We start from the raw sequence: 7,313 nt of genomic DNA, 5'->3' as shown, positions 1-7,313 counted from the left end.
ACTAGCAAATCTTTAGGAAAATCTCTGATTTCTTTAACTCTTCATGGACCTTGTGTAATTAAACCAAAAATTGATTTATGATCAGCCATGTGCAACCGAAAATTAGGTTGACTTGGTCCCCAATTCAGACTGTTTTGCAATTAGAAGAAAGCTTTCAAACCTGTCCAAAAATAGTAGATAGTTTAGAGGACCAAATAATATAATTTTCACCACTTCAATTAATTAATCTACTTAATTAATTAAAATCAATTTATTAATGAAATATTTAAAATGAATTATTAAATATAACTTTATATTTTATTATTTAATTTAATCATACATGGCCCACTTTATAGCTTAAAAATATAATATTTTCAAACTAATATAAAATAAGTCATTTTATGCATGAAAACTATATAATAAAATATATAATCACATTTTAATAATTTCAATGTCCTAATTTCATATTTTCGCATATTTCATTAATTTATTAAACAATTACTTGGTTTTAACAACAAATTTAAGTAAAAACATGATGAATTATATAGGAAAAATCCTATATATTTTTCAGTTTACAATGATATTGCTAAGTTATGTGTTTAATCACTAACTTGTGTTGTTGATGATGCTTAGGCTTGTGGCAATTTATATTGGATTGATTCATGTCTATTTTAGGATTATGCATTGAAATGGTAAACTATGTTCATGATGTACGAACTTACTAAGCATTATGTGCTTATGTCATTTTTCTTTCATATGTTTTATAGATTATTGGAAGCTCAATCAGTTTGGAAGCTCGTCGAAGACCTATCACACTATCCAACGACTGTATTAGTAGATTTTGATGTTTTTGTCATGATTATAATGGCATGTATAGGTGAATTGTGTTTGATGAGATAGTTGTTATGTTTGGCTTGTAAATATGGTATTATGGTTTATGTGTTTTTGGCACTTTGATGATTTGTTGATTGGTATGGATATGACCTAGTGAAAATATGTTTCGAATGATCAATTTCGTATGTTCAAATATGATTATGGTATATGGTCAATTGTGCTATGGCTTGGTATGGAAATAGGTAGTTGTATAAGATTGATTTGTGGACAAATATGTTTTAGGTTGATTTGATAAATTCTGGTTGAGGTGCCTTTTGGCATATTGGTTGTATGGATAAATGGTGTAATGATTTAGTCATTTTTATGCATGTTTTAGGTATGTTTCAAGGCTTGATTGTATGTGAAAATGGCTTGTAGGTGTGTGAATGGGTGAAAGAAATGGCTTGAAATTGGCCTATTTCTTGTCCACATGGCCTAAGACACAAGCGTGTGTCTCAACTGTGTGTGACACATGACCATGTGACACGACTGTGTGTCCCCTATAGGTTTCAAAGGGTAGCAAGTCAGGCAATTACATGGCCTAGAAAATGGCCTGGGACATGGGTGTGTGAGGCCATTTTGAAAGTTACACAGCCTACCACACGGGTGTGTGGCTTGCCTGTGTGGCCCAAGTCAGAGAGTTACACGGGCATGGACACGGGTTGGGACACGGCTGTGTGTCCCTATTTCAAATGTTACAGGGCCTAAGATACGGGCGTGTGTTTTAGCCGTGTCAGTCACATAGGCTGGCCACACGGTAGTGTGACCCCTGCAGTATGAATTTTTCCAACTTTTTCCTTAAGGTTTCATATGTTTCCGATTTACTCTCAAATCATTTCTAAAGTTCTTCTAAGGCCTTGAGAGATCGAATAAGGGACGATATGTATGTGTTTGAATGAATTTTTCTATGATTATGAAATGATTGGAAATGAATGATTTGAGTTACGTTTTTATGGTAACGCTCCAAAACACTATTCCAGCGATGGATATGAGTTAGGGGTGTTACGAGGACTCTACCATACAGTAAGCTAATCAAGATTTTGCCCCGAAATTATTATGAATAATGTTGATTCTAAGTAATCCCGACCTTCCACATAAATATCGTAGACACTATACTTGGTTATTTGCAGAAATATCTTCGCCTTAGCATTCTTAGTTTATCATTTGTTGATTTATATATTATTCGCGCAATAGTTCCCATATTTACATTTCTGTTATCTCTTTTGCCATAGCAATTCAGTTATTTACCCATCATCGCATATTTACTTTAGTTTTTACCAAAACATTTCCTTCAATCATTTTACTATAGCATTAACTTGACCCTATTAAGATAACTTGACCCATTTTGTGCCTCAATCCGATCCTAGTGGGAACGATACTCACTTACCTCTTTATTTCTTGAACCGATGTGTATACTTGTATACAAGTTTTTGGCGTCGTTTCCGAAGACCAACAATTTTGTGAAATTTGGTTTGGTTATTTTACTTAGTAGTTTTATTTAATTTAGTTTAATTTAATTTATACAAGTTTACCATTAGTGCATGAGAAGAGGCATACCTACCAACACAAAACACCTTTTTAATCCAAAGGTTGACAAAACTTTTCGAAGGAAAAGAAAAAAATTGAAAAAAATGGCTGGAAATAGGAATGATATCAGTGGCACTCCAAATTATCACAATGAGAATCCTCACATGGGGCATGCTATGGATGATTAAGTTAGGCCAATCAGAGAGCATGTTGTCCCGATACTAGATGACTTGAATCCAGGAATAGTCAGACCGACTATACAAGCTTAGCAATTCGAGTTAAAATCGATAACGTTCTAGATGTTACAAATTGTAGGGCAATTTGGTGGTTTACCCACTAAAGACCTACGACTACATTTCAGACTTTTGTAAGAAGTTTATGTCTCATTCAGATAACAGGGTGTTCCTGAAGACGCCTTGAGAGTTAAGCTATTCCCATATTCCTTAAGAGATCATGCCAGGGCATGGTTAAATGCTTTGCTGTCAAGAACAGTGGCATCATGGAATGACCTTTGCCAAAGATTTTTCTTAAAGTATAATCCTCCCACTATGAATGCCAAGTTGAGAAATGATATTACACCCTTTCGAAAATTTGAAGATGAAACGCTATATGAAGCGTGGGAGCAATTTAAGGAGTTAATTAGGATTTGTCCAATGCATGGATTCTAGCACTGGACTCAAATGGAGATGTTTTACAATGGGCTAAATGAGTATACACGTGTAACAACCCGTTTTCAGTGAAATCAGAATAATGGTTTCAGGACCACAAATCTGATGTGAAAATATTAATTTTATTATTATTTTAATATCTACAGTGTGATAGCAAGGTCGTATAAAAAATTTGTTAAGAAATTTTATTATTTGCATGCTTAATTCGATGAAAATGATTAAATCGTAAAAGGTGAAAATTTTTAGTTTTATAAGTTAAAGGTACTAAATGACTATGAAATTAAATGGTTAAGGTACTTATGTGTTAATTATACCATTGTTTTTATAATTGGACTTTTATGAACATCATTTAAATGGTTTTAAAGGTTAATGTATAAGGTTAAATTGGTAATTATGTTAATTAGAAAAGATGTAACAAACATTTATCTTCTTCATTTTAAAATATTAAGAACCAGCCACCATTGCTGTAATAGAGAAGAAGTTTTGACTAAGCAAAACTCAAGTGCATGTAAGTGAATTTCGAGCTCGTTTTTAATGAATTCTATGTTTTTGAAGTCGTAGCTTAATCTAGCTAGCCCAGGGACTAGTTTACAAAATTTTTAAAATTTTGGGGGTTTTCCATGAATGTATTCATGTGGTTTTTGATGTTTGATGGAAGAAAATAAATCCTTGTTTATAAATAAATAGCTTTTGTAAAGTGATTTTTGTTGAAATTGTCAATTAGGGATTTATTCATAAAATGTGTAAAATGGATGGTGAAAATTGTGAAATAATGAATTGTATGAGTTTATATGTACCTATATGAAATTCAGCTAGCTTGGGTAGGGATGAAATTTCATGAATTTCAAATTACGAGCTTAAGGACTAAATTGTAGTGAAATTAAAATAATATGGGCAAAAGTGTAATTTTACAAAAATATGATTTTGGATTGAATTGAATATAATGGTTATTAAATAGATTGAATTTATGTATTTAGATCAAGATAGACCTCGTACGGCTTTAGATCAGGGTAAAGAAAAAGCATCGGATTAGTAGACTTCGTTTCTACGCCTTTATCGTCGAGGTAAGTTTGTGTAATTATGTAATGTTTTAATGCTATCTTTTGAGCTATATGTAAATTATGAATTTTTATGTAAATAACCGGTGCAAATGCAATGATGTTACAATGTCTATCGAGCCCTGTTTGAACCTTAGGAATTTGTAAGATACAAATGACATGTCATTAGCGTTTGCATGTTTTGGGTGCTAGTCTTGAATGGTGTACCGATGGCTAAGGTCTAGCATGGGTTGCGGATACTCCATTGCTTATATGAGGAGCATCGTGTAGTTTACATTCTGACCCATAGCTTGTGTGAGCAGACCCATTTCACAACTCGTGTAAGCATACCTATTTCATAGCTCGTGTGAACATACCTATTTCACAACTCATGTGAGCAACTATGTATATGATAGGAAAGATTACAATTATATGATTAGCACACTTCGTATGAGCTAACTTGCATATCCAATGATATTCTAATGATTCAACGAGCATGAATTTGAAAGGATATGGTAAGTGTTCAATATGGACCGATACATGTACGTATGAAATACATTGAAATGATGAGCTACATGGAAAACATGTTATGTTATGATGGATGGTAAATCCAATTGAATTATGCTCAAGTATAGTGGTTATCCTTGTTAAATTCATATGAATTAAGTTCAAGCATGCTAACATGTTTGTATTTGTGCTTAGGCTTGTGCCAAGCTAAAGGTTGGATTATGCCATGTTAAATTCTAATGTTATGAAATGAAATAGTAAGTTGTATTTTATGTTATACAAACTTACTAAGCATTACATGTTTACATCGTCTCGTTTCCTATGTTTGGAAGCTCATTAGAGATCTATCACACTATCCCGCGACTATTTCGGTATATTTTAATGTTTTAAGTAATGGTTATAATGGCATGTATAGGTGAATTATGTTTGATAATCTAGTTGTTATGTTTGGTATGTAAATATGTGGTTACATGGTTGATGACATTTTGTCATTTTAGTGCTTTGATGGCTAATGTTGAAATGGTTAAGTGATGATATGTTTTGAGTGACCAAATTTGGTATGTTTAGATGTGTTTGGGATATGGTTAATTGTGCTATGGCTTGGGATGAAAATAGGTAAATGTGTGTGGTTGATTTATACCAAATGTGTTTATGTTTTGGTTGATTTGATGATTTGTGATTGAGGTTTCTGTTGGCATATTGGTTGTATGGATAGATACCATATTGAATTAGTCTTATCATGCATGTTTTAGGTATGTTTTGAAGCTTGATTTTATATGTAAATGGATTGTACATATGAGCTTGGTTTGGGTGAAAGAAATGGATTGAAAATGGCCTATTTTTTGTCCACATGACCTGAGACATGGGCGTGTGTCTCAACCGTGTGTGACAATGGCCATGCAACACGGCCATGTGTCCTCTGTAGGTTTCAAAGGCTTGCAAGTCAAGAAGTTTCCCGGTCAAGCACACGGACTGGCACATGGGCGTTTGACTTAGTCGTGTGACCCAAGTCAAAGAGCTACATGGACACAGATACAGGCTGGGACACGGCCGTGTATCCCTACTTTGAATGTCCACACGGCCGTGTGACCCCTGTAGTGTAAAATTTTCTATCTTTTTCTATAAAATTCTGAATGTTTCTGATTTAGTCCCGAATCATTTCTAAAGTGTTTCTTAGGCCTCGAGGACTGGAAATAGGAATGATATACGTGTGTTTGAATGAGTTTATATATGATTCATGAAATGTATCTGATTGAATGTTTTATGTTATGTTTTTACTGTAATGCTCTGTAACCCTATTTCGACGACAGATACCAGTTAAGGGTGTTACAACACGAATAGTAGTTGATGCCTCAACAAATGTTACTTTGTTTGATAAGACATATAATGAAGCATATGAAATTTTAGAAAAAAAATCCAACAATGATTACCAGTACCGACTACACAAGTTGGGATGGGTAAGAGACCTACCGGTACCATTGAACTCAATACAATCACTTCATTAATGACCCAAGTATCTTCTCTAGCTAATATAATTAAAACAATGAAACTGTCAATTACTGTGCAGGAAATAAAAGCAGCTGAATCATCATGTGTTTATTATGGTAAAAGTTGTAATAAGAAATATGCGCAAGTGTACACAGTCATTCAAGTAATAAGTAAGTAAAATGAGTTATCGTCTCCACAGGGACTGTATAAGCTTAACCGATTAATTGCGAAATTATAATTAAAAATTTGATGTACAAACTCAAAATTTTAGATGGTGATGATTAAACTAAGTAAAAATTAACTAGATGCAAAGATGGATCCCTATGCAATTCTAATCTAGATGCAATTTACCTAAATGTATGAATGAATTGCTTTAGCAACAAAAATAATCAATATTAAATGGGTTAGGATACTTATATTAATCAATTCAAATTACTTTATCATGCTTAACAATGTTCAAAATTACTTCCACGACAACTCGATCTTTTGTGAGTTTGGAAACCAAATTAAGTCGTTTCGGAGTCTTTTACTTAGTTAAATATGCATTTTTCTGATTGCATTAACTAAGGTTTTCTTAGCATTTATGTAAGGGCATAGGGATATTTACATTTGCAATAGTTTAATTACGTAAACCTAAAAACTATGCAAGATAATAGAGCTAACTAAAGATATTATGAACCTCAACTTAGTTGGGTTTAATGATCTAAATTGAGCATTGCACTTTTCTATTATGTGTCTACTAGCCGTCGTTTGGTTAAGGTCACTTAGCTAATCTGATTGCACCCAATCACGTATGAATGAAATGCAACATGATATTAATTGAAAACATGATCGACTGAGGCCTTAACATGTTCAACATGAATAAAATAGATGTTATAGAATTAACATAACCATCCTAGCAAATAGGATTTAAAATATCATCGTTGATGTAAAAAATAATAAACTCAATAGAAAACATGATTAAAATATATAACAAAAGGAAAGCTCTATTCTAACTAATCCAGTTCAACAACGTTTTGGATCTATTCTGACTGATGCACTCCTCTGTTTTGCTCGTTGCTTCTTTTTCTAAGGAGTTCCAAAGGTGGCCGACCAACAACTCTCATTTTAGCCCAAAATCATTCAATACACAATCAATCCTGAAAATACAAGCAACTATCATCTCTGATGTGAAAATTAGTCTTTTGGCCACTTTTCACTAGTTTGAGCCTTGACATTAAATCTAAATTATCTT

At 33.1% G+C, this 7,313-nt stretch overlaps 1 non-coding gene across 1 annotated transcript; it reads right to left on the bottom strand.

Annotated features, from left to right (window-relative positions):
- Positions 1–2,936: 2,936 nt before the first annotated feature.
- On the bottom strand, positions 2,937–3,043 carry LOC121215773 (small nucleolar RNA R71). Its single transcript, XR_005911748.1, has one exon. It is a non-coding gene; the product is annotated as a small nucleolar RNA R71 (small nucleolar RNA).
- Positions 3,044–7,313: the final 4,270 nt, after the last annotated feature.

The sequence above is a fragment of the Gossypium hirsutum genome, chromosome D03 (assembly GCF_007990345.1).
Source record: "Gossypium hirsutum isolate 1008001.06 chromosome D03, Gossypium_hirsutum_v2.1, whole genome shotgun sequence".
Lineage (NCBI taxonomy): Eukaryota > Viridiplantae > Streptophyta > Magnoliopsida > Malvales > Malvaceae > Gossypium > Gossypium hirsutum.
This window is presented reverse-complemented; position numbering and strand designations above follow the sequence as displayed.